This window comes from Dryobates pubescens, chromosome 9, assembly GCF_014839835.1.
Source record: "Dryobates pubescens isolate bDryPub1 chromosome 9, bDryPub1.pri, whole genome shotgun sequence".
NCBI lineage: Eukaryota > Metazoa > Chordata > Aves > Piciformes > Picidae > Dryobates > Dryobates pubescens.
In genome coordinates, this window is record NC_071620.1 from 42,701,558 (window position 1) to 42,727,252 (window position 25,695).

The window sequence follows — 25,695 nt, forward strand, 5'->3', positions numbered from 1 at the left end:
AGCTGGGTCTTGGTTTATGGATCCTCAGAGTCTGGATGATCTTGAAGGTCTCTTCCAACCTGGTCTATTCTATTCTACTCTCCTCTATTCTGTTCTACTCTATTCTGTTCTATTCTGCTCTGTTCTATTCTATTTCCAGCTTGGAGGCTGCATTCAGTAGTGAGAGTGAAAGGGGTGGGGCTTGGATCACTACTGACAGATTTACACATGAATTAAAAAGACAGAAAGAAATATTGGTCTCATCTGGAATGGGTAGGTTGACTTGACTTTGCTCTGGGGAGACCTCACCTGGAGTGCTGTGTCCAGCTTCAACAGCCTTCAACACAGGAAGGACGTGGACCTGATGGAGAGGGGCCAGAGGAGGACCCTCCTCAGGGGGTTGGAGCAGCTCTGCTACAAGGACAGGCTGAGGGAGCTGGGGATGTTCAACCTGTAGAGGAGAAGGCTCCAGGGAGACCTAATAGCAGAAGGGAGCTACAAAAAGGCTGCAGAGAGTCTGTTTGCAGAGGCCTGCAGGGACAGGACCAGGGGCAATGGCTTCAAACTAGAGCAGAGCAGATTGAGATTGGATGTGAGGAACAAGTTCTGCACCAGGAGGCTGCTGGAACCCTGCAGCAGGTTGCCCAGGGAGGTGGTTGAGGCTCCAGCCCTGGAGATATTAAAGGTGAGGCTGGACAGGGCTCTGGGCAGCCTGATCCAGTGGAGGATGTCCCTGCTGTGTGCAGAGGGGTTGGACTGGCTGAGCTGTGGAGATCCTTTCCATCCCAAACCATTCTATGATTCTATGCTTGTCCCTCCCCCTGTCACCACAGGCAGTTTGTTCCTAATTAAAGGTGATGCTGCCAGAGATAAACCTCTGCCTAACAACAGAGGTGAGCTTGAAGCAGGTAAATCTCTGCTCTGATGCAGCCTTGCAGCGCCCAGGACGGCAAAAATCAATGGGCTGCAGAATCGGTCGAACAAATCTGTGTGTGGGCTACGACCTCAGGTGCTGAGCTCCACCCCAGGACCAATTCTCCTTTCTGCTTGAATGATGACTCTTGGAAACTCAGATTTTATTGCACAAGTATTGATATAGCTTTAGCTGTAATGGTGTGGCTGTAATGTTGTCCAGGAGGAGATAGATGCCTGGCTGGCTGTCAGCTAACATTTCCCAAGGAATAGAAGGTTGACCCAGAGGAACCAAAGTAAGGGCTGCAGTGGCAAAGCCCAAGGAGTAATTGGATGGGGAGAGGGAATAAAAGGGCAAAAATCATCTTTAGGAGTGATGCAGGGTGAGAATTTCACAGTACAGCAGAGGTTGGAAGGGAGCTCCAGAGCTCAGCCAGTCCAACCCCCATGCCAGAGCAGCATCACCCAGGGCAGGCTGCACAGGAATGCAGCCAGGGGGGGTTGGAAAGTCCCCAGAGCAGGAGACCCCAACCTCTCTGGGCAGCCTGCTTCAGGCCTCCAGCAGCCTCACACCAAAGAAGTTTCTCCTCATGTTGAGCTGAAACCTTCTCTGGTCAAGTTTGTCTCCATTGGTCCTTGTCTCATTGCTGTGCACCACCCAAAAGAGCTTGGCCCCCTCCCCTTGCCCCCCACCCCTCAGACATTGATAGACAGGAGCAAGAGCTTAAAACTAAAGCAGAACAGATTGAGATTGGATGTGAGGAACAAGTTCTGCATCATGGAACACTGCAGGAGGTTGCCCAGGGAGGTGGTTGAGGCTCCATGCCTGGAGATGTTCAAGGTGAGGCTGGACAGGGCTCTGGGCAACCTGATCTGGATGGGGATGTCCCTGCTGAGTGCAGAGGGGTTGGGGTGGCTGAGCTTTGGAGCCCCCTTCCAACCCAGAGCATTCTGTGAATTGCTGTGGGTGCTGGATGCCTGTGCTGGATGCCTGTGCTGGATGCCTGTGCTGGATGTCTTGGGGGCAATCTCCAGTCAAAAATCATGTGGGAAGAGTCAGGTAAAGATTCCTGTGGTTAATTGAACAGGAAAAGAATTGCAAGTGAGGCTGCTTGGAGAAGGGGAGGTTCAGGGGAGACCTTCTTGCTCTCTCCAGCTCCCTGAAGGGAGGTTGGAGCCAGGTGGGGGTTGGTCTCTTCTCTCTAGCAACCAGCATCAGAACAAGAGGACACAGTCTCAAGCTGTGCCAGGGGAGGTTTAGGCTGGAGGTGAGGAAGAAATTCTTCCCAGCAACAGAGATTGGCCATGGGAATGTGCTGCCCAGGGAGGTGGTGGAGGCTCTGTCCCTGGAGGTGTTCAAGAAAGGCTTGGATGTGGCACTAGAAGCCATGGTTGAGTTGTCAGGAGGTGTTAGGTGAGAGGTTGGACTTGATGGTCTCTGAGGTCTTTTCCAACCTGCTTGATTCTCTGATTCTATGACTCAAAGTCTCTTCTGTGACTCTATGACTCTGACTCTATGGTTCTATGAGTCTATGGTTCTATGACTCTGTGATTCTATGACTCTTCTGTGACTTTGTAACTCTGACTCTATGATTCTATGAGTCTGTGACTCTATGACTGTGACTATGACTCTGACTTTGACTCTATGACTCTATAATTCTTTGTTATTCTATAACTCTTCTGTGACTCTGTGACTCTGACTGTGACTAGCTTTGACTCTATGACTATAATTCTTTGACTGTTATTCTATGACTCTTCTGTGACTCTGACTCTATGACTCTGTGACTCTGAGTCTATGAATATAATTCTATGACTGTGATTCTATGACTCTGAGAGTCTGACTCTTTCACTCTAAGACTATGACTCTTCTGTGGCTCTGTGACTTCATGACTCCATGACTCTATGACTCTGAGACTCTATGACCTTAAGACTCTATGACTCTATGGCTCTGTGACTCTATGACTCTAAGACTCTATGGCTCCTCTGTGACTATGATTCTGTGACTCTACGACTCTGTGAGGCTGTGATGATCTTTTGTTTGAAGAAAGCCATGAAAGCACCTGAAGAAATCCCAGTGAGCTGGTTGAGCTACATCATCCTGAGCCTGTTCCTTGCACCAGGGGTCCCAGAGAGCTCCTTTCTCGCACCAGGTTCGTGCCTGAGCCGCAAGGAGCAGCCTCTCCTGCCCCTTGCCAGAGCAGCTGATAGGATGTTTACAAATGATTACAAAAGGCTCCACGCTCCATGAGTGCTTTAAATTTGATCTCTCTGCTTGAAGGAGCCTGCCTGCCTATAGAATAAATTACATTTCCCCTCTCCATCTGCTTGGTGGCTGGAGCTGGGATGAGACACTGAAAGGATTACAAACTGGAACAATTAAAGCAGGCTCTTTAAAATGGAGTAAAGAGGTAAATCTTGCTGGCAGTGTACAAATGATGTGGTTGAGCTCACAGGAGTGACAAGTGAATGCCTGCAGGGAGAGGGATTCTGCTTCTGCATGGTGGTGGTGTGCTCTGCAGCATTGTTTTCCCTCCCCCTTACACCATCCTGAGCACAGCAACGTGCAGGGGGGGGGAAAAAGAAGCAACAAACCCAAACCAATTCCCTTCAAAGCAATTCAGCCACACAAGCAGCCTCCTAGGACAGGCTGGAGAGGACAATTAGTTCCTCAGGCTACAGGCCTGGTTTAACAGAGGTACAGAGGAGACTATCTGCTGGGGAGCCAGCATGGGGGAAATGGGAATAGAGTGAATTGGATTGCTTCTGGAGATGGGAAAGTAATCAACGTGGTTTAATCTGGGCATGGAAAATGAGTGGGTTTGGTTTCACCTTCAGATGGGAAAAGAGTGAAGCTGATGTGGGGTTGGAGTGGGGGAAAAGAGTGAGTTTGATTTCATCTTGGGATGGAAAAACAGTGAGTTTGATTCTGTGTTGGAGTGGGAAAAGAGTGAATTGGGTTTGATGTTGGAATAGAGAAATAGTGAATTGGATTTCTCCTGGCCACCCCTGCCTGCCTGATGGATGCTGAGCCCACCAGCAGCCAAATTCTCCAGGAGGATGCCCTGGGACAAACCTCCCTGGAGGTTTTTAAGGCCAGGCTGGATGTAGCTCTGAGCAACCTGAACTGGTGTGAATCTGAATCTCCCCACTTCTAGTTTTGCTTCGTTCCCCCTGCTCCTATCCCTACCCAACACCCTCAAAAGTCCCTCCCCAGCTTGCTTGGAGCCCCCTTCAGAGCCTGGAAGGCCACAATGAGGTCTCCTGGGAGCCTTCTCCTCTCCAGCCTGCACAACCCCAACTCCCTCAGTCTGTGCTCACAGCAGAGCAGCTCCAGCCCTCTGCTCCTCGACAGAGGTTCCAGAACTGGACCCAGAGCTCCAGGTGGGGATTTGATGTCAGGAAGAAGCTCTTCCCCATGAGGGTGGTGAGAGCCTGGCACAGGCTGCCCAGGGAGGTGGTGGCAGCCTCCTGCCTGGAGGTGTTTGCAGCCAGGCTGGAGGTGGCTGTGAGCAACCTGCTGTGGTGTGAGGTGTCCCTGCCCATGGCAGGGGGCTGGGACTGGCTGAGCCTTGAGCTCCCTTCCAACCCTGACAGCTCTGTGGTTCTGTGACATGTGAAGCTAATGAATTCGATTTCACCTTGACCTCCATTCCTTCCTAAGCCTGATTTGCCACTCTGCATGGAGGTCATTACCCAAATGGCATTTTTCCCCTTGGAGCCAGGAGCCATGGCCAAGCATCTCCATTTTTCTTCCTAGCAATCTATCTTTATTGATTAACCAAAAGCAGCAGCAGAGAGGAGGAAAAAAAAGCCAAAGAACAACAAAGCCTTTCAGCTGCTGTTGGAACCCCCAGGGGCAGTTCTGGTCAGCAAATTGATTGCCCAGGAAAGGGTTGGAGGGGTGTTGTCCTGGTGGGTTTGAACAGATTTGATTTGCCTCCTTAGCTAAACCTGCTGTGGCTTGCACAAATTCAGGATGCTTCTAAATGTTGCCTTCTCTCCCTCTCCCCTTCCTCCTCTCTCCTTTTCTTCTCTCTCCTCCTTTCCCCTCTTCTCTCTCCTCCTTTCCCCTCTTCTCTCTCCTCCTTTCCCCTCTTCTCTCTCCTCCTTTCCCCTCTTCTCTCTCCTCCTTTCCCCTCTTCTCTCTCCTCCTTTCCCCTCTTCTCTCTCCTCCTTTCCCCTCTTCTCTCTCCTCCTTTCCCCTCTTCTCTCTCCTCCTTTCCCCTCTTCTCTCTCCTCCTTTCCCCTCTTCTCTCTCCTCCTTCTTTTCCTTTTCTCCCACCACCTTTTCCTCTCCCCACCCTTTTTACTCTCTCTCACATTCTTTTCTCTCCCCCACCTTTTTTTCTCTGTGAGCTGCCCTGGGTGCCCCTGCTCTGGCAGGGGGTTGGACTGGATGAGCTCTGGAGGTCCCTTCCAGCCCCTAACCTTCTGTGATACTGTGATCCCAAAAGCAGGGCTCTGTCCTGCTGGGTTGAGAAGACAAATCACAGCATGGTCAGGGTTGGAAGGGACCTCTGGAGATCCCCCAGTCCAAGCCCCCTGCCAAGGCAGGGTCACATAGAGAAGGTCCCACAGGAACACATCCAGGTGGGTTTGAAAGGTGTCCAGAGATGGAGACTCCACCACCTCTCTGGGCAGCCTGCTCCAGGGCTCCACCAGCTTTAAATTAGAGAAGTTGCTCCTCATGCTCAGATGGAACTTGTGGTGCTCAGGTTTGTGCCCCTTAGCCCTTGGCCTGTCCCTGGGCACCACTGAGCACAGCCTGGTCCCATCCTCCTGGCACCCACCCTTAGAGTATTGATCAGCACTGATCAGATCCCCCTCAGGCTGCTCCTCTCCAGCCTAAGCAGCCCCAATCCTCTCAGCCTTTGCTCAGCACAGCGATGTCCCACTCCCCTCAGCAGCTCTGCAGCCCTGTGCTGCTCTGGGTGCCCCTGCTCTGGCAGGGGGCTTTGGACTGGACAGTCTCTGGAGGTCCCTTCCAGCCCCTCACATTCTGTGTTTCAGTGATTTCCTAGACCAGGCTAGAGCTGTTTCAGCCTGGAATCTTCTGCGTGGAGAGAGGGAGGATTATTTATTATTAACAGAGTGTTTTTCTCCACCAGATGAGCATTTCATTATTAACACCAGCATCAATAAATAATTGTCCCCTTTCCATCACCAGTGCCACAGGACCAAAGCCACTGCTGGGGCCGGCTGCAGAAGTGCTGCCCTGCAACACATCAGCCTGCTGGAAGGAGTTTGCTTTATGCCACTGTCTGGAGTTTTAATTAAGCCATAAAATAAGGCAGCCAAAAATAATTACAGGCTGGCTCCTGCTTGAGGAAAGCAAAGCTGAGGCCTCTGCAGGCACAGAGGGAGGCTGGGAAAGACAAACTGACACCGTCCAGCCTCGCCTGGAAGAACCTGGAGTGCCTCAAAGTGCTGAAATCAGCAATACTCAGGTTGTATCAATTAATTTGAATCAAAGAGGAGTGGAGTTATGACTCCAGTTTGCATCAAGAGAGGGCTTGGGATGTGGGCTGGTGACAGCTCAGTGAGGTTCGATAAGGCCCAGGGCAAGCTCCTGCAGCTGGAGCAAGACAATCCCAGGCACCAGTCCAGGCTGGGTGCAGGGTGGGTGGAGAGCAGCCCTGCAAGAAGGAGCCTTGGGGGGTTGGGTACTGAGCAGCTCCCCAGGAGCCAGCAGTGCCTCCTGCAGCCCTCAGGCTGCTGTGTGCTGGCTGCAGCCAGAGCAGGGTGGGCAGAGGGCAGGAGAGGGGATCCTGCCCCTGGGCTCTGCTCTGCTCAGACCTCACCTCCAGCCCTGCCCCTGGGCTCTGCTCTGCTCAGACCTCACCTCCAACCCTGCCCCTGGGCTCTGCTCTGCTCAGACCTCACCTCCAACCCTGCCTCCAGCCCTGCTGTCCCCAGCAGCAGCAGGACACAGAGCTGCTGCAGAGAGCCCAGAGGAGGCCACAAGGCTGCTGCCAGGGCTGCAGCAGCTCTGCTGGGAGCACAGGCTGAGGGAGCTGGAGCTGTGCAGCCTGCAGAGGAGAAGGCTCCAGGGGCACCTCAGAGCTGCTGCCAGCCCCTGAAGGCATCCTGCAGGAAGGCTGCAGAGGGACTTTGGCTGAGGGGGGCTGGAGCCAGGCCCAGGGGCAATGGTTTGGAGCTGAGGCAGAGCAGGCTCAGGCTGCAGCTGAGGAAGAAGTTCTTCAGTGCCAGGCTGCTGAGGCTCTGGCACAGGCTGCCCAGGGAGGCTGTGGCTGCCTCCTTCCTGGGGGTGCTCCAGGCCAGGCTGGATGAGGCCTTGAACAATGTGGTCTAGAGGGAAGTGTCCCTGCCCATGGCAGTAGGTTTGGAACTGGATGATCTCTGAGCTCAATTCCAACCTGAGCCATTCTCTGACTCTGTGGATCTGCTTTCTACCAGCACTCCTAGGAGCAGACCAAAGCACTCATGCCAACCCTAACTGCTTTGATGCCACTGCCTCCTCTCCTCCTTCCCCTCCTCTCCTCCTTCCCCTCCTCTCCTCCTTCCCCTCCTCTCCTCCTTCCCCTCCTCTCCTCCTTCCCCTCCTCTCCTCCTTCCCCTCCTCTCCTCCTTCCCCTCCTCTCCTCCTTCCCCTCCTCTCCTCCTTCCCCTCCTCTCCTCCTTCCCCTCCTCTCCTCCTTCCCCTCCTCTCCTCCTTCCCCTCCTCTCCTCCTTCCCCTCCTCTCCTCCTTCCCCTCCTCTCCTCCTTCCCCTCCTCTCCTCCTTCCCCTCCTCTCCTCCTTCCCCTCCTCTCCTCCTTCCCCTCCTCTCCTCCTTCCCCTCCTCTCCTCCTTCCCCTCCTCTCCTCCTTCCCCTCCTCTCCTCCTTCCCCTCCTCTCCTCCTTCCCCTCCTCTCCTCCTTCCCCTCCTCTCCTCCTTCCCCTCCTCTCCTCCTTCCCCTCCTCTCCTCCTTCCCCTCCTCTCCTCCTTCCCCTCCTCTCCTCCTTCCCCTCCTCTCCTCCTTCCCCTCCTCTCCTCCTTCCCCTCCTCTCCTCCTTCCCCTCCTCTCCTCCTTCCCCTCCTCTCCTCCTTCCCCTCCTCTCCTCCTTCCCCTCCTCTCCTCCTTCCCCTCCTCTCCTCCTTCCCCTCCTCTCCTCCTTCCCCTCCTCTCCTCCTTCCCCTCCTCTCCTCCTTCCCCTCCTCTCCTCCTTCCCCTCCTCTCCTCCTTCCCCTCCTCTCCTCCTTCCCCTCCTCTCCTCCTTCCCCTCCTCTCCTCCTTCCCCTCCTCTCCTCCTTCCCCTCCTCTCCTCCTTCCCCTCCTCTCCTCCTTCCCCTCCTCTCCTCCTTCCCCTCCTCTCCTCCTTCCCCTCCTCTCCTCCTTCCCCTCCTCTCCTCCTTCCCCTCCTCTCCTCCTTCCCCTCCTCTCCTCCTTCCCCTCCTCTCCTCCTTCCCCTCACTCTTATGACCATTTGCTGAACCATCCCCATAGCTCTGCCATCTGTCTCCCTTACTTTCCAGCCATGAGAATCTGTCCCCTTTAGTCCTCTCCCCTTTCTCTACTCTCCATGGCCTCAGGCAGGTCACTTCTCCTCTCTTCTCCTGCTTCTCCCTCTGTAACCTGGGAGTCATCTGAGCTGTTGGGAAGATTAATTAGTGAATTAATATTTGTGAAGCACTTGAAAGATGAGAAGCCACTAGATAAAGGCTAAGTAGTGTCATTATTATTCTCAGAAGTGCCTTCATGAATAGGGAGGGGGGGGAAAGGACACAGAGAGCTTCTGCAAACATTAATGATGAGCAGAGATGGTTCTGGAGATGGCTGAGCCCAGGCTACTTGGCTGTGTGTCTGAAGAGCCAAATCAGCATGAAGAGATGAGGAAGATACTCATTTCTGCCCCAGCTTTGTTCATGCTGCACATTTCCACATGGCTCACAGCTCAGCACTGAGCAGCCAGGAGAGACAACCACAGAATGAAGCAGGTTGGAAAAGACCTCAGAGATCATCAAGTCCAACCTAGCACCCAACACCTCCTGACAACTAAACCATGGCTCCAAGTGCCACATCCAAGCCCCTCTTGACCATCTCCAGTGATGGGGACTCCACCACCTCCCTGGGCAGCACATCCCAATGGCCAACAACTCTCTCAGTGAAGAACTTTCTCCTCACCTCCAGCCCAAACCTCCCCTGGTGCAGCCTGAGACTGTGTCCTCTTGTTCTGCTGCTCCTTGCCTGGGAGAAGAGACCAACCCCCACCTGGCTACAACCTCCCTGCAGGGAGTTGCAGAGAGCAAGAAGGTTTCCCCTGAGCCTCCTCTCCTGCAGGCTAAGCAACCCCAGCTCCCTCAGCCTCTCCTCCCAGGGCTGTGCCCCAGACCCCTCCCCAGCTTTGTTGCCCTTCTCTGGACACCTTCCAGCAGCTCAACCTCTTTCCTAACCTGAGGAGCCCAGAACTGGACACAGGACTGCAGGTGTGGCCTGAGCAGTGCTGAGCACAGGGCACAATGACCTCCCTGCTCCTGCTGGCCACACTGCTCCTGATGCAGGCCAGGATGCCCTTGGCCTTCTTGGCCACCTGGACACACTGCTGGCTCCTGTTCAGCTGCTGTCCACCAGCACCCCCAGGTCCCTCTCTGCCTGGCTGCTCTCAGCCACTCTGCCCCCAGCCTGTAGCACTGCCTGGGGTTGCTGTGGCCAATGTGCAGCCCCTGGCACTTGGATGTGTTCAATCTCCTGCCCTTGGCCTCTGCCCCTCTGCCCAGCCTGGCAAGGTCCCTCTGCAGAGCTCTCCTACCCTCTAACAGCTCAACTCCTGCCCCCAGCTTGCTGTCATCTGCAAATGTGCTGCTGATGGACTCAATGCCCTCCTGCAGATCATCAATAAGGATATTGAACAGGCTGGGGCCCAGCACTGATCCCTGGGGGACACCCCTGGTGCCTGGCAGCCAGCTGGCTGTGGCACCATTCACCAAGCATGCTGCTCATTACAGGTGCAGATGGAGCTGAGAATCAACACTTGAAGGTAATATCCTGCAGTCTCAACTTGCCATTGTGATTCCAGGGCTGTCTGCTCCACCACCCCCTCCACAAGAGAGCTAATTTCCTGCTAGTGCTGTAATTGAGCCATCTTTCATTCCTCCATGCTCAGGAAAAAAGGGGGAAAGAGAGGCTAATGGCCCCAGATGATCACCTCCTGATACTTCCTGTCCAGGGATGATTTAATTAGGAGGCTGAAAAATGTATTTTTCTTGTAGGTGTGTAGCAGGATGGTGCAGTGCCAGCTGCAGGAGGTTCAACCAGTCCCAGGGCAAGGTCCTGCAGCTGGAGCAAGCCAGTCCCAGGCACCAATCCAGGCTGGGTGGAGAGCAGCCCTGCAAGAAGGAGACTTAGCGGTGCTGGGTGCTGAGCAGCTCCCCAGGAGCCAGCAGTGCCTCCTGCAGCCCTCAGGCAGCTGTGTGCTGGCTGCAGCCAGAGCAGGGTGGGCAGAGGGCAGGAGAGAAGATCCTGCCCCTGGGCTCTGCTCTGCTCAGACCTCACCTCCAGCCCTGCCCCTGGGCTCTGCTCTGCTCAGACCTCACCTCCAACCCTGCCTCCAGCCCTGCTGTCCCCAGCAGCAGCAGGACACAGAGCTGCTGCAGAGAGCCCAGAGGAGGCCACAAGGCTGCTGCCAGGGCTGCAGCAGCTCTGCTGGGAGCACAGGCTGAGGGAGCTGGGGCTGTGCAGCCTGCAGAGGAGAAGGCTCCAGGGGCACCTCAGAGAAGGGTGAGTTGAGAGTGGGCAATAGGAAGAAGTTCTTCAGTACAAGAGTGGCAGAACACTGTACAGGTTGCCCTGGGAAGTGGTGGAGGCCTCATCCCTTTAGGAGGTGCTCCAGAAAGGTGTGGCCGTGGCACTTGGGGCCATGGTTTGATGGCCATGGTGGGGTTTGGTTCAAGAGGACACAGCCTCAAGCTGTGCCAGGGGAGGTTGAGGCTGGAGGTGAGGAGAAAGTTCTTCCCTTGAAGAGAGCTTGGCCATGGGGATGTGCTGCCCAGGGAGGTGGTGGAGTCCCCATCCCTGGAGGTGTTCAAGAAGGGCTTGGATGTGGCACTTGGAGCCATGGTTCAGCTGCCAGGAGGTGTTGGGTATTAGGCCACAGGTTGGACTTGCTGATCTCCAAGGTCTTTTCCAACCTGGCTGATGCTGTGCTTGGACTGGATGCTCTCAGAGGCCTTTTCCAACCCAAAGCATTCTGTGATTCTCTGCGTGCTTGTGGTGGGAAGAGTGTTTTGGAGGAAACATGACTAAGGGGTGGGGAAGTGGAAAGAGAGCAGATGAAGTTTAGAGACAGGATGCTTTGCTCTGCCTAGGGAGGAATTGCATTACAAGAACTTTTAAGGGGGGAGAATTAAAGGAGATTAAAGAAAAAAGAAGACAGAGACCAAATGAATCCGAGAATGGTCTGGGTTGGAAGGGACCTCCAAAGGTCATCCAATCCACCCCCCCTGCACTCAGCAGGGACATCTCAACTGGATCAGGTTGCCCAGAGCCCTGTCCAGCCTCACCTTGAATATCTCCAGGGATGGAGCCTCAACCACCTCCCTGGGCAACCTGCTGCAGGGTTCCAGTAGCCTCCTGGTGCAGAACTGGAGCACTGCCTGGGGAGGAGAGGCTGAGAGCCCTGGGGCTGTTCAGTCTGGAGAGGAGAAGGCTGAGAGGGATCTGATCAATGTCTATCAATAGCTGAGGGCTGGGGGGCAGGAAGGAAGGGACAGGGCCAGGCTCTGCTCAGCTGCACCCTGGGATAGGACAAGAGGCAATGGATGGAAAGTGCAGCCCAGGAGGTTGCAGCTCAGCAGGAGGAGGAACTTCTGCCCTGGGAGGCTGCCAGAGCCCTGGAGCAGGCTGCCCAGAGAGGTTGTGGAGTCTCCTTGTCTGGAGCCTTTGCAGCCCTGTCTGGATGTGTTCTGTGTGCCCTGTGCTGGGCTCTGTGCTCCTGCTCTGGCAGGGGGCTGGCTCTGGAAGCTCTTTGGAGCTCCCTTCCAAGTCCTAGCCTCCTGTGAGCCTGTGAACACCCTGGGGTTAAGAACTGGAATCCCCTAGCAGAAGTCAAGCATTACAAATCCTTAAGGTTGGTAAAGCCCTCTCTGCATCACCAAGTCCAACCTGCTCCCCAGCCCCTCCATGAGCACTGGATGTCTCAAAACAAGTTTAGGGTTGCTGGAAGGTTTGGTCACTTCCTCTTCCTCTTTGTGGCAGGATTTTGGTGTGGGTTTCTTTGGCAGAGCTCTTCCAGCAGCAATCCCAGCAACAATAAACTCCCAGGCAGGGATGTTGTTAGCTCCCAAGATCTGATTTTCTCTCTGTGTTATAAACCCCCTCCCCCCTCTTCGCCCCTTGTGGTTCCCCTGACAAATGGACAGATCTGATGCTTTATGACACCCAAACTGTGGCCCTTAAAGCCTCTCAGATTGATGGCAGCAGGCTGAGAGGAAGCAGCAGAGCATCCTTCAGCCATAAAAACGCCAGGGAGAAGCCCAGGATGAAATGGAAGTTCAGGTGGTTTTGTGTCCCCTCCTGAGGGGGAACAAGCAACCAACCCCCTCCTCATTCAGAGAGGCAGGAACAGGGGAAGGCTAATGGATGGCTCTGAGCTATTGATGTGCTTGCCAGCAGTGGATTGCAGCTCTGCTTGCTGCACTCTTCCCCTTGCCCCTGCGGTGCTGAAGTGAGTGAGGAGAGGGGGGAGGAAGAAAAGAAGGGAGTGAGCAGAGTTGTTACTGGGAAGGCCTTGTGAAGTGGAGGCAGGAGGAGCTGTCCCACGGTTCACACTGCTCCCTGCCCCTCAGCAAGAGCAATTGGACCACAGAGAGGATGGCCCTGGGTCCTTCTGTCTCCTCACTGCTCCTCTGCTGCCATTTGCAGGGCACTCCTGGCTTTCTTGTACCCCCCAGTCAAAAGGCAGCCCCAGGGCACTCCTGGTTCCCTGCTAAAGGAGTTCTGTACCCCCCAGTCAAAAGGCAGCCCCAGGGCACTCCTGGTTCCCTGTTAAAGGAGTTCTGCACCCCCCAGTCAAAAGGCAGCCCCAGGGCACTCCTGGTTCCCTGTTAAAGGAGTTCTGTACCCGCCAGTGAAAAGGCAGCCCCAGGGCACTCCTGGTTCCCTGTTAAAGGAGTTCTGTACCCCCCAGTGAAAAGGCAGCCCCAGGGCACTCCTGGTTCCCTGTTAAAGGAGTTCTGTACCCCCCAGTGAAAAGGCAGCCCCAGGGCACTCCTGGTTCCCTGCTAAAGGAGTTCTGTACCCCCCAGTGAAAAGGCAGCCCCAGGGCACTCCTGGTTCCCTGTTAAAGGAGTTCTGTACCCCCCAGTCAAAAGGCAGCCCCAGGGCACTCCTGGTTCCCTGTTAAAGGAGTTCTGTACCCCCCAGTCAAAAGGCAGCCCCAGGGCACTCCTGATTCCCTGTTAAAGGAGTTCTGTACCCCCCCAGTGAAAAGGCAGCCCCAGGGCACTCCTGGTTCCCTGTTAAAGGAGTTCTGTACCCCCCAGTCAAAAGGCAGCCCCAGGGCACTCCTGGTTCCCTGTTAAAGGAGTTCTGTACCCCCCAGTCAAAAGGCAGCCCCAGGGCACTCCTGGTTCCCTGTTAAAGGAGTTCTGTACCCCCCCATTGAAAAGGCAGCCCCAGGGCACTCCTGGTTCCCTGTTAAAGGAGTTCTGTACCCCCCAGTCAAAAGGCAGCCCCAGGGCACTCCTGGTTCCCTGTTAAAGGAGTTCTGTACCCCCCAGTCAAAAGGCAGCCCCAGGGCACTCCTGGTTCCCTGTTAAAGGAGTTCTGTACCCCCCAGTCAAAAGGCAGCCCCAGGGCACTCCTGGTTCCCTGTTAAAGGAGTTCTGTACCCCCCCCGTGAAAAGGCAGCCCCAGGGCACTCCTGGTTCCCTGTTAAAGGAGTTCTGTACCCCCCAGTCAAAAGGCAGCCCCAGGGCACTCCTGGTTCCCTGTTAAAGGAGTTCTGTACCCCCCAGTCAAAAGGCAGTCCCAGGGCACTCCTGGTTCCCTGTTAAAGGAGTTCTGCACCCCCCAGTGAAAAGGCAGCCCCAGGGCACTCCTGGTTCCCTGTTAAAGGAGTTCTGCACCCCCCAGTCAAAAGGCAGCCCCAGGGCACTCCTGGTTCCCTGTTAAAGGAGTTCTGCACCCCCCAGTCAAAAGGCAGCCCCAGGGCACTCCTGGTTCCCTGTTAAAGGAGTTCTGTACCCCCCAGTCAAAAGGCAGTCCCAGGGCACTCCTGGTTCCCTGTTAAAGGAGTTCTGCACCCCCCAGTCAAAAGGCAGCCCCAGGGCACTCCTGGTTCCCTGTTAAAGGAGTTCTGCACCCCCCAGTCAAAAGGCAGCCCCAGGGCACTCCTGGTTCCCTGCTAAAGGAGTTCTGTACCCCCCAGTCAAAAGGCAGCCCCAGGGCACTCCTGGTTCCCTGTTAAAGGACAATTTCTTTTCTTTCTTCCCATTCCCATTTTTGTTCCACTTCTGTATTGTTCCTTTTTTCCATTTCCATTTTTTCCCATTTCCATTTTTTTGTTCCACTTCTCCATCTTTGTTTTTTTCATTGCCACTCTTTCCCATTTCCATTTTCTTTCCCCTTTTGTATTTTTCCCTTTTTTTCCCCATTTCTATTTTTTTCATGTTCTCCATTCCCACTTTTTCCCCCCACATTTTTCCTTTTCCCCCTTTTCCATTTCTGTATTTTTCCATTTCTATTTTTTTTTGTTTCATCCTTTTTCCTTTTTTCCTCTTTTCCACATTTTCCATTCCCACATCTTTTCCATTCCCATTTTTCCTTCTTTCCCTTTCCCATATTTTCCATTCCCATCTTTTCCATTCCCATATTTTTATCAATTTCCATATTTTTCCATTCCCACATTTTTTCCATTCCCATTTTTGTTTGCTATTTTTCCCTTTTTCTCTTTTCCACCTTTTCCATTCCCACATTCTTCTATTCCCATTTTTGTTCCATATTTTCTTTTCCCCCATTCCCATATTTTCCATTCCCATATTTTCCATTCCCCTTTTTCCCCCACATTTTCCATTCCCACATTTTCCATTCCCCTTTTTCCCCATTTTCCCCTTTTCCACATTTTCCATTCCCATATTTTTTCCATGCCCATTTTTGTTCTATGATTTTTCCTTCCTTTCCCTTTTCCATCATTTCCATATTTTCCATTTTTGTTTCCCATTTGCCCTTTTCCCCCCCATTCCCACATTTATTTTCCCATTCCCATTTTTGTTCCCTTATTTTCCCTTCCCCCCCCCCCCTTTCCCCATATCTTCCATTCCCGTATTTGCCTCTCTCCATTCCCATCTCTCCCGCCGTCACCTTCGGCAGAGACATTTGCATCCCTCAAAGTGCAGAGCAAAGGAGGTCCTTTAAATGCCTTCCTTGTTTCCCCCTCTCTCTCTCTGCCAGCACCAAAGAGCCTTCACACTGCTGCGCTTTGCTCCCTCCGCCCGGGAGAGCCTTTCCTCTGCTCCTTCCCAATTCTTTCCCTCTCTTTGGCTTTGCATCGCCTCCTCCGCTTGTTTAAGCGATTCCAGCCTCTTCGGGGACGCGTCCTTTCCCGTTTATTCGCGTTTCTGCTCCCTTGCCTCTTCTCCCCGCGGTGATTGATTGCCATCTGGGGGCACAACAGGAACCCACCGGCCCTGCCGCCGCTTCTCCTCCCCGTTAGCTGCTGTTGTCTGCGGGGTCAGAGACGCCAAGGCGTGGAAGCCACTTTAGCTCGCAGCTTCCAGACCCTCTCGGCCGGCCAAGCCTCTTAATTACTCCGCTTGAGCAGCAAGCATGCGAACAGCAGATTTGGTTAAGGTCCTCGGCTGCTGCCCGCCGCCCGTAACCTCCTGCCGAAGCGCAGCCTCAGGCTGCGGCGCATCCATTAGGCTGGAAGGATGAAGATTCCCAAGCGGCCCCGGTGCCTTTGCCTTTTTTCCCCCCACCAATCCCCCTGCCACCCACCAATCCTCTCAGTGCTCTCTCTGCGTGTAGGGAGTGTTCAGAGCTAATCAGGTCAATGATCATCTCCCGGCTCAGGGGACATGACAGGAGCCTATCACAGGCACTTAGAGCATCTTCCAGACCCCCGGCGCGCCGGCTGAGGAGCTCCCGTTAAGGAGCATCGCCTCGGCTGCTTCTTCACTCCGCAGCAGCCTCCGAGGATTTCAGCTTCTCTTTCTTTCTCTCTCCTTTAGCCGCTGAAGAGTTCAACATCACCCAACCCCCCCAAAAAGGCAAGAGCAGGATGCAGCTCCCCGGAGGGTGCTGAGCTGAAACTTCGCTTAACGTCCCCCCGAAATCGGTGTGGCTTGGATTGATAAACTCCAGCAGCTGAGGCTTGGATTGATAACAAGTCCAGCTTCGAGCAGAGGAGGGATTCCCGGCAAGGTAAGCGGCTGCTCTGAGCTGCCTGCTCCGCATCCCGCTGGATTTGTGCACTGAAAGTTCAGACTGAATGAACGCTGCAGCAAGGGAACCCCCGCCCGGGGGTGGGGGTCGGGAAAGGCTTGGTGAAAGAGCGGTCAGGGACTGGAATGTGCTGCCCGGGGAGGCGGTGCAGTCCCCAAGCCTTGGCTGTGTTTCGAGGTGGTTTGGATGTGGTGCTCGGGGCTATGATTTAGGGGGAGCAGGGTTCTGGGTTGGACTTGGTGATCCCCTGGGGGGCGGGGGGGGTCTTTTCCAACCTGAATGCCGATTGTGTGGCCCAGCCTGCAGCTCCCCTCCGGAGGGCTTTGGGTGGGAAGCAGCCCCTGAACGGCTGCAGTTGTTTTCCAGCCGGTGGCTCTCTGAAGCATGCCCTCCCCTCCCATCCCCCCTCTACCCCCCCAAAAATCGAAATGAAACATTAGAAACGTGCCAGGGGGGTGAGAAGGGAGGAGGAAAGGGTAAGCTACACTTATTCCTTCCCCTCCCCCCGCGGTGATTAATTGATTTGTTTGTGCTTAATATTGTTGCTTGTGCTTAATGCACTTATTAGTGCTCAATATTTACTTGTGCTTAATATTAGTGCTTAAGGCTCTTATTAGTGCTTAAGGCTCTTATTAGTGCTTAAGACTTGTGCTTAAGACTTGTGCTTAATACTCTTGTTAGTGCTTAATATTCATCTGTGCTTAATATACTTATTAATGCTTAATACTTATTAGGGCTTAATATTAGTGCTTAATGAACTTACTTACTAGTGCTTAACATTTATTAGTGCTCAGTACTTATTAGTGCTCAATAAATCTACTTAGCACAACTGCCTGTGCTCAGCACAATTCTTTGTGCCAAGTGCAATGATTAATTCCTAGGGCAATTGTTTGGCCTCAGAGCATTCAGTTGGTCTGAGGACAGTTGGTTGGTCTGAGGATGTTTGGTTGGTCTGAGGATATCTGTCTGGGTTTAGTGCATTTGTTTCTTCCTGGGGCATTTATCTGGGCTCAGTATATTGATTTGTTTGTTTGTTTGTTTTTCTCACTGGGTTTGCTTGGGTTTAGTTCATTTCTTTCTTTTCAGAGCCTTTATTTGATCTTAGTGCATTTTTGTTTGTTCTGAGTGCATTTGGCTGTCCTTGGGGCACCTTAGCTGTCCTTGGGGCATCTGTTTGCTCTTAGTATATTTATTGGATAGATATTACTTAGTACTGGATAGATGTTACTTAGTATATTTACTTAGCTGTCCTTGGGGCACCTTAGCTGTCCTTGGGGCACCTTAGCTGTCCTTGGGGCATTTGTTTGGTCTTAGTATATTTACTGGATTTTAGTGCATTTAATTGTCCTTAGTGTATATATTTGTTCTTAGAGTATTTAGTTGTCCTTAGTTGCTTTGGGGACATTTGGTTGCTTTGGGTGCCTTTAGCTGCTTTGGGTGCCTTTGGGTGCCTTAATTTCCTTCCCAAGACAGCAGCTGGAAAGCTAACAACCACAGCAAGTGGATGCTGGTAAAACTTCCTCTCTGCATGAGCAGCAGCCCTTTGCAAGTAGGAACCCAAAAGGCTTCAAAGTCCTTTGCTGGGTTCTGCACTTTGGCCACAGCAACCCCAGGCAGTGCTACAGGCTGGGGTCAGAGTGGCTGAGAGCAGCCAGGCAGAGAGGGACCTGGGGGTGCTGGTGGACAGCAGCAGAACAAGAGCCAGCAGTGTGCCCAGGTGGCCAAGAAGGCCAAGGGCATCCTGGCCTGCATCAGGAGCAGTGTGGCCAGCAGGAGCAGGGAGCTCATCCTGCCCTGTGCTCAGCACTGCTTTAGGCCACACCTGGAGTCCTGTGTCCAGTTCTGGGCTCCTCAGGTTAGGAAGGAGGTTGAGTTGCTGGAAGGTGTCCAGAGAAGGGCAACAAAGCTGGGGAGGGGTCTGGAGCACAGCCCTGTGAGGAGAGGCTGAGGGAGCTGGGGTTGCTTAGCCTGCAGAAGAGGAGGCTCAGGGGAGACCTTCTTGCTCCCTCCAACTCCCTGAAGGGAGGTTGTAGCCAGGTGGGGGTTGGTCTCTTCTCCCAGGCAGCCAGCACCAGAACAAGAGGACACAGTCTCAGGCTGTGCCAGGGGAGGTTTAGACTGGATGCTAGGAAGTTCTTCCCTTGAAGAGAGATTGGCCATTGGGATGTGCTGCCCAGGGAGGTGGTGGAGTCCCCATCCCTGGAGGTGTTCAGGAAAGGCTTGGATGTGGCCCTTGGAGCCATGGTTTAGTTGTCAGGAGGTGTAAGGTGATAGGTAACAGGTTGGACTTGATGACCTCTGAGGTCTTTTCCAACCTGGTTGACTCCATGGCTCTGACTCTATTCCAACCCCCCCTGGATGTGTTCCTGTGTGTTCTGTTCTAGGTGCTCCTGCTCTGGCAGAGGGGTCTTGGACTGGATAAGCTTTTGAGGTCCCTTCCAGCCCCTAACACTCTGTGATTTAAGCAGAGACCTGTGGTGGCCTTCAGCTTTGAGAGCACAACACATTTCAGAGCAGCCTCCACAGCAGATGAAATGACCTGGATGAGTAGTTTTTCTGTTTCCAGATTTAGATCAGGTTTCATATCCTTTTCCTGCCCACATCTACTCACTGACCTCATTAATGGCCGTGACCAGCACATTAAATCTGCTTACCAAATGCAGCTGTGGCTGGTTTACTCAGGGATTCATTGAATGGTTTGGCTTGGAAGGGACCTCAGAGATCACCCAGCTCCAACTCCCCTGCCACGGGCAGGGACACCTCCTACCAGCCCAGGCTGCTCAAGGCCTCATCCAAGCTGGCCTTCAACACCTCAATGTGTCACTGAAATGATTAATTAAGGAAGCAGAAGTCAAGGCCTTGTCCCACCTTGTGTTTTACAGCATGCAAGTGCTGAGCATTGCACCTCTGGGTGGTGCCTTCCTTCCCTGCCCTTCTCCTGTCCAGATCAGCTCTGATGTTCCTGCTGGCCACAGCTGCAGCAGCTATGTGAGCTGCTTCCCCACTTTCTGATGGGCTGCTTCCCTTCTCCTCCTTTACTTCCAAACAGCACTGGGGAATAGCTGCTTCAGACCTCTGTGGCACTCCTTCTTCCCAGCAGGAGAGACTGGCCACTGGGATGTGCTGCCCAGGGAGGTGGTGGAGTCCCCATCCCTGGAGGTGAGGAAGAGCCTGGATGAGGCACTTGATGCCATGGTTGAGTTGTTTAGATGGTGTTGGGTGAGAGGTTGGACTGGATGATCTCCAAGGAAAAAAATTGAGGATAAAGGAAAAAGAATTGAAGGATAAAGGGAAAAAACAAACATTAAAAGATAAAGGGAAAAGAATTCAGAGGATATGCTCAGGAAATATCAATTTTGTGTTAAAAAAGGGCAGAAAGGGGGCAAGGCCAAAGCAGCCAACTGCAGTGATGTGCAGCTGTGCCGAAGTGCAGCCCCTCTCAGGGGCCAGGGCTGGGGATTGGCTGCAGTCAGAGCCGCTGCAAATCTTTGCTGGTGCCCTGCAGGGCTTCGAGCCGCGCTGTTCGCTCGGCTTTCTGACCCTGCTTTGCAGGGCACGCCAGCAACAGCTATCCCAGGGCAAGCAAAACCAACCAGGAGCAGGGGAAGGCAGAAGCGCTTCGCAAACAGCTTGAAAGGAGACTGGGAAGTGTTCAGCGGCAGCAGGTAGCGGCAGCAGCTCAGCCTGCCCCTGAGACAGCGGCAGTTCAGATCCCCCTGAGGCAGGGGAAGGAGACAAGGCTGTAATTACTGTCTGCCGCTGCTAGGGGAAAGGCTGCTGCTGCTCCCGTCCCCCACAAGCAACGCAGCCTCCATCCCCCTGCCCCCCACCAATCCCTTAACCCAGACTATCAATCCAGACTCCCTGCCTAGCCAGCCTCACCTTGGCTATCTCCAGGGATGAGGCTTCACCACCTCCCTGGGCAGCCTGTGCCAGGCTCTCACCACCCTCATGAGCAACAACTTCTTCCTCACAGCCAATCTCAATCTCCCCATTGCTAGTTCTGCTCCATCCCCCCTGCTCCTATCCCTCCCTCACACCCTCAGAAGTCCCTCCCCAGCTTTCTTGCAGCACCCTGCAGATCCTGGAAGGCCACCAGAAGGTCTCCTGGGAGCCTTCTCCTCTCCAGCCTGCACAACCCCAACTCCCTCAGTCTGTGCTCACAGCAGAGCAGCTCCAGCCCTCTGCTCCTCCTCCTGGCCCTGCTCTGGACACCTTCCAGCCCCTCCAGAGCCTTCCTGGCACAGAGGCTCCAGAGCTGGCCCCAGAGCTGCAGCTGTGGTCTCAGCAGAGTGGAGCAGAGGGGCAGAATCCCCTCCCTGCCCTGCTGGCCACACTTCTCTTGCTGCAGCCCAGGCTCTGCTTGGCTCTCTGGGCTGCAAGGGCACACTGCTGGCTCCTGCTGAGCTTCTCCTCCCCCAGCACCCCCATGGTTCCATTCTGCTCAGATGCTTTTATTCTGCTCCTGTCTTTTCACTCTCCTTATACATTTTTATTCTGTTTCTATGCTTTTATTCTGCTTTCTTAGAGGACTGATGCATTTGCAGGAGCCAAGCCACTGAGAGCTGTGCCAGGGGATGATCCAAAAGGAGAATGCAATGGCAGGGGCTCGGGATCAATTGTGGAAGCAATCACGTTAGCTCTCTTAATGATTCAGCTCCTAATTACAGCTGTGTTGGGCCAATTAGTGCAGAACACAAGGCTAATGGCAGGGCTGGGTGGCTGCTCAGCATCTGTGCCCAAGTCAGAGGCATCTGTTGCTGGGTGGTGGAGCGATGGGAAGTGTCAGCTCCCCAGCTGTGGAGGGAACAAAGCTCTGCAAAGCCAAACTGGAGCCAGCTCAAGGACTTAGCAGACTTGGGGGGCAGTGGCACAGGGGGAGGCTCTAGCTGGCTCCTGTCACCTGGTGGGGACTGAAGTCCAGGAAGTCCTTCCACCAATGCAGGGAGCTGCAGGGCAGGGATTTGCAGGTGGCTTTCCTGCCCCTCAGTGCTGCAAAGGGTTGGAACTGGATGAGGTCCCTTCCAACCCCAGCATTTCTGTGGGTCTATGATTCTTTGCCTTTCCTTGAGGACATCATAAGCTGTTCAGGCTCTGCCATCCCTGTGGGTGGCTGCAGGGTCATTACAGGCAGATACAAGGATCAGAGAGTTCTTTTGGCTGGAAGAGAGCTCTAAGGTTCTAGAGTCCAGGCACCAGCCCAACCCCACCATGGCCACCAAGCCCTGGCCCCAAGTGCCATGGCCACAGGTTCCTTGAACCCCTCCAGGCATGGGGACTCCACCACCTCCCTGGGCAGCCTCTGCCACTCCCTGACCACTCTTGCACCAAAGACATTTCTCCTCCTCTCCAACCTCAGCCTCCCCTGGCACAGTCTCAGGCCAGTTCCTCTCCTTCTGTCACCTGAGACTAGGGAGCAGAGCCCAACCCCCACCCCACTGCAGCCTCCTCTCAGGGAGCTGCAGAGAGCAAGGAGGTCTCCCTCAGCCTCCTCTTCCCCACACTCAACACCCCCAGCTCCCTCAGCTGCTCCTCCCCAGCCCTCTTCTCCAGACCCTTCCCCAGCTTGGTTGCCCTTTTCTAGACCTGCTCCAGCTCCTCACTCCTGGGAGTGAGAGACCCAAAACTAGATGAGTGGAGTCCCTCAGGGGTCAGTACTGGGAGCAGTCTTAGTTAACATCCTTGTGGGTGCCATGGCCAGAGGCACTGAGTGCAGCCTCAGCAGGTTTGCTGCTGACACCAAGCTGTGTGGTGCAGCAGGCACAGGCTGGAGGGAAGGATCCATCCAGAGGGACCTGGACAGGCTGCAGAGCTGAGCCCATGGCAACCTCAGGAGGTTCAACAAGCACAAGGGCAAGGTCCTGCAGCTGGCTCAGGGCAATGCCAGGCAGTGATAGAGGCTGGGCAGGAACTGGCTGGAGAGCAGCCCTGGAGAAAAGGCCTTGGGGGTGCTGGGGGAGGAGAAGCTCCACAGGAGCCAGCAGGGAGCACTTGCAGCCCAGAGAGCCAAGCAGAGCCTGGGCTGCAGCAAGAGAAGTGTGGCCAGCAGGGCAGGGAGGGGATTCTGCCCCTCTGCTCCACTCTGCTGAGACCACAGCTGCAGCTCTGGGGCCAGCTCTGGAGCCTCTGTGCCAGGAAGGCTCTGGAGGGGCTGGAAGGTGTCCAGAGCAGGGCCAGGAGGAGGAGCAGAGGGCTGGAGCTGCTCTGCTGTGAGCACAGACTGAGGGAGTTGGGGTTGTGCAGGCTGGAGAGGAGAAGGCTCCCAGGAGACCTTCTGGTGGCCTTCCAGGATCTGCAGGGGGCTGCAAGAAAGCTGGGAAGGGACTTTTGAGGGTGTGAGGGAGGGATAGGAGCAGGGGGGATGGAGCAAAACTGGAAGTGGGGAGATTGAGATTGGCTGTGAGGAAGAAGTTGTTCCCCAGGAGGGTGGTGAGAGCCTGGCACAGGCTGCCCAGGGAGGTGGTGGAAGCCTCCTGCCTGGAGGTGTTTGCAGCCAGGCTGGAGGTGGCTGTGAGCAACCTGCTGTGGTGTGAGGTGTCCCTGCCCATGGCAGGGGGTTGGGGCTGGCTGAGCCTTGAGCTCCCTCCCAACCCTCACAGCTCTGTGATGCTATTCTCTGATTCTGTCCTAATCCTCTCACTGTTGAGGTTGTTGCTACCAAGGCCAGACAGGGAGAGGACTTTTTAATGCTTCTGACTTTTTGTTCCTGGCTCCACTCCTTGCCAGCATGGCCTGCAGAGATGTGAGGACCTTCCTGCTGCTCCCAGGGCTGTGTTTAATATTTATGCCCTCATTAACATTTAATGGCAGCCTGTAAACCTTAATGAAAGGTAATCAATTGGCAGCAAGGAAAGACAGGAAGCCCAAAAGGTGAACCTTCAAACCTAAGCTGGGCTGGCAGTGCACACTTAATGCAGCAGCTCCTGACCTACTTCTGAATCCTCTGCCCCTTTTTGCACTTCATTTGCATTGCTTTCAACTCTTCCCCCCCCTCCTTCATTCACATTTGACCAAGTGCAGCTGGAGGAAGGTTCAGATTCCTTGGGGTCTGGGCAATGTTGTCAGTTTGGGAACAAAGCAGAGAGTTTGGGGCTGGGAGTGCTGGGGGGCAGCAAGGGCTGCATGGGACAGCAATGTGCCCTGGGGCCAAGAAGGCCAAGGGGGTCCTGGGGGGCATCCAGAAGAGTGTGGGCAGCAGAGCCAGGGAGGTTCTCCTCCCACTCTGCTCTGCCCTGCTGAGACCTCCCCTGGAATATTGCATCCAGCTCTGGGCTGCCCAGCTCAGGAGGGACAGGGATCTGCTGGGGAGAGGCCAAGGGAGGCTGCAAGGATGAGGAAGGGACTGGAGACTGCCTGGGGAGGAGAGGCTGAGAGCCCTGGGGGTGTTCAGTCTGGAGAGGAGAAGGCTCTGAGGAGACCTAATTGGGGCCTTCCAGGATCTGCAGGGGGCTCCAAGAAAGCTGGGGAGGGACTTTTGAGGCTGTCAGGGAGGGATGGGAGCAGGGGGAATGGAGCAAAGCTAGTAGTGGGTAGATTGAGATTGGCTGTGAGGAAGAAGTTGTTGCCCATGAGGGTGGTGAGAGCCTGGCACAGGCTGCCCAGGGAGGTGGTGGAAGCCTCCTGCCTGGAGGTGTTTGCAGCCAGGCTGGAGGTGGCTGTGAGCAGCCTGCTGTGGTGTGAGGTGTCCCTGCCCATGGCAGGGGGTTGGGGCTGGCTGAGCCTTGAGCTCCCTCCCAACCCTCCTGACTGTATGAGAAGAGAAGGAGCCCTGTGCAATGCTCAGCCCTGAGCTGTGTGCTTGAGTGGTTTGGCTGTCAGCTTCCTCTCCTCCTGTGTCACCTGCAGAATTCTCCTTCCCTTTTCTCCCCTCCCAGGGGCAGTGTGACCTGCATGGGGATGCTCTCCCTCAGCCATTCCAGTGGGCTGCCTGCCTTGTGAAGACAGCAGCTGAGGAGTGATGAGGCAGGGGCACTGCTCCAGCAGAGTGCACTCAGAAATCATCCTGACACAGCTTAGGGCTTGGGCTGGGCTGGGGAATGGGCTTGGCTGTGGGATTTATTGCAGCCCCTCCAGCTCCCCTTCCCTTTCAAGGTCGATTTTCCATGCAGAATGAATCTTCCCTGGCAGGAGGGGAGGAAAGTGCAAGCTGGCTGGGTTAGTGCTTTGTTGTGGGGGTGGGACAGGGGGGTCAGAATGGGCTCCTGAGTGCAGGGAGGGAGACTGCAGCAGGGAAGTGCTGCTCCCACTGCCACCAGCCAGGCCAGCAGGGACTGAGGGGCAGAGGCTCAAGCTGCAGGCCTTCCCCTGGGGCTCACTGGGAATGATGTTGGGAGGCATCTTGGCTTGCATCAGGAAGAAGAACTCAGGGCTGAAGTCTGCCCTGTGCTGAGCCACTCCTCCCAGCTTGGTGCCACCAGCAAACCTGCTGCCAGTGCCCTCTGTGCCCTCAGCCAGGGCTCTGATGAATAGGTTGAACAGAACTGGTGCCAGGACTGGCCCCTGAGGGACTGCCCTCACAGGAAGGAGCAGAGTGTGGCCACAGAGGTGGTCAGAGGGCTGGAGCAGCTCTCCTGTGAGGGCAGGGGGAGAGAGTTGGGGCTGCAGCACGAGGGAGGCTCAGCAGCCACAGAGGTCTCCACCTAGGCTCCATCCCACTGGCCACAGCTCTCTGGCTTCTCCCCTTCAGCCCTTTCCCACCCACCTCAGCACCCAAGCCCCCTTTGGGAGAGGTCTTTGCCCTCCCACCTCGAGCCTTCTGCTTCTTCCCTGCCCTGACCTGGGGCCCATCCTGTGGCGAGCTGCAGTTCAGACTGGAGCTGTTCAGCAGCAGCTGAGCTTCCTGCTGCTTCAGGCAGGGCAGCAGGGAAAAGGCTTCTGGAGATGGAGAGAGGTCTCTCACTCAGCACCATTCCTTCAGCCCCTGCTTTCAGAGAGAGAGGTAGAAAAATGCCACCAAAAATAGCACTGAGTGGCACAGCCTGGCTTTTGATGGACACAGAGCCCAGGAGCCTCTCTCCTGTTAGCTTTTCATCCCTCCCCAGGCTGGAAGGTTTCTCCACAGTGAGAAATGTCAGTCTCAATCTCCAGCTCCTCCTTCCAGAGCTGTGTGATTCGGGCTGCCTCCATCTGAGGGGCTGCTAAATGAGCTGCTGAATGGCTCCCAGCTCTGCCTTGCCACGGGGAGGAAGGTGCAGAAGCTGCCTTGGGTCTGCCAGGAGGTTCTGGGGGGTCTGCAGGGAAAGGTGAAGCCTGCAGACACAGACCAAGGCTGTAGGAGGCCGTAATGAACTGCCTGGGGGGCAGCAAGGGCTGCATGGGACAGCAATGTGCCCTGGGGGCCAGGAAGGCCAAGGGGGTCCTGGGGGGCATGCAGAGGAGTGTGGGCAGCAGAGCCAGGGAGGTTCTCCTCCCCCTCTGCTCTG

The 25,695-nt window shown here is 54.8% G+C and overlaps 1 protein-coding gene across 1 annotated transcript in view; it reads left to right on the top strand.

The window, feature by feature from the left end:
- The first annotated feature begins 15,575 nt into the window (after positions 1-15,575).
- CDH12 (cadherin 12) overlaps positions 15,576-25,695 on the top strand; it is a 72,585-nt gene continuing 62,465 nt past the window's right edge. The window contains exon 1 of the mRNA XM_054164250.1: positions 15,576-16,252. The gene's annotated coding sequence lies outside the window, so the exon portion shown is untranslated. The remainder of the gene's footprint in view (positions 16,253-25,695) is intronic.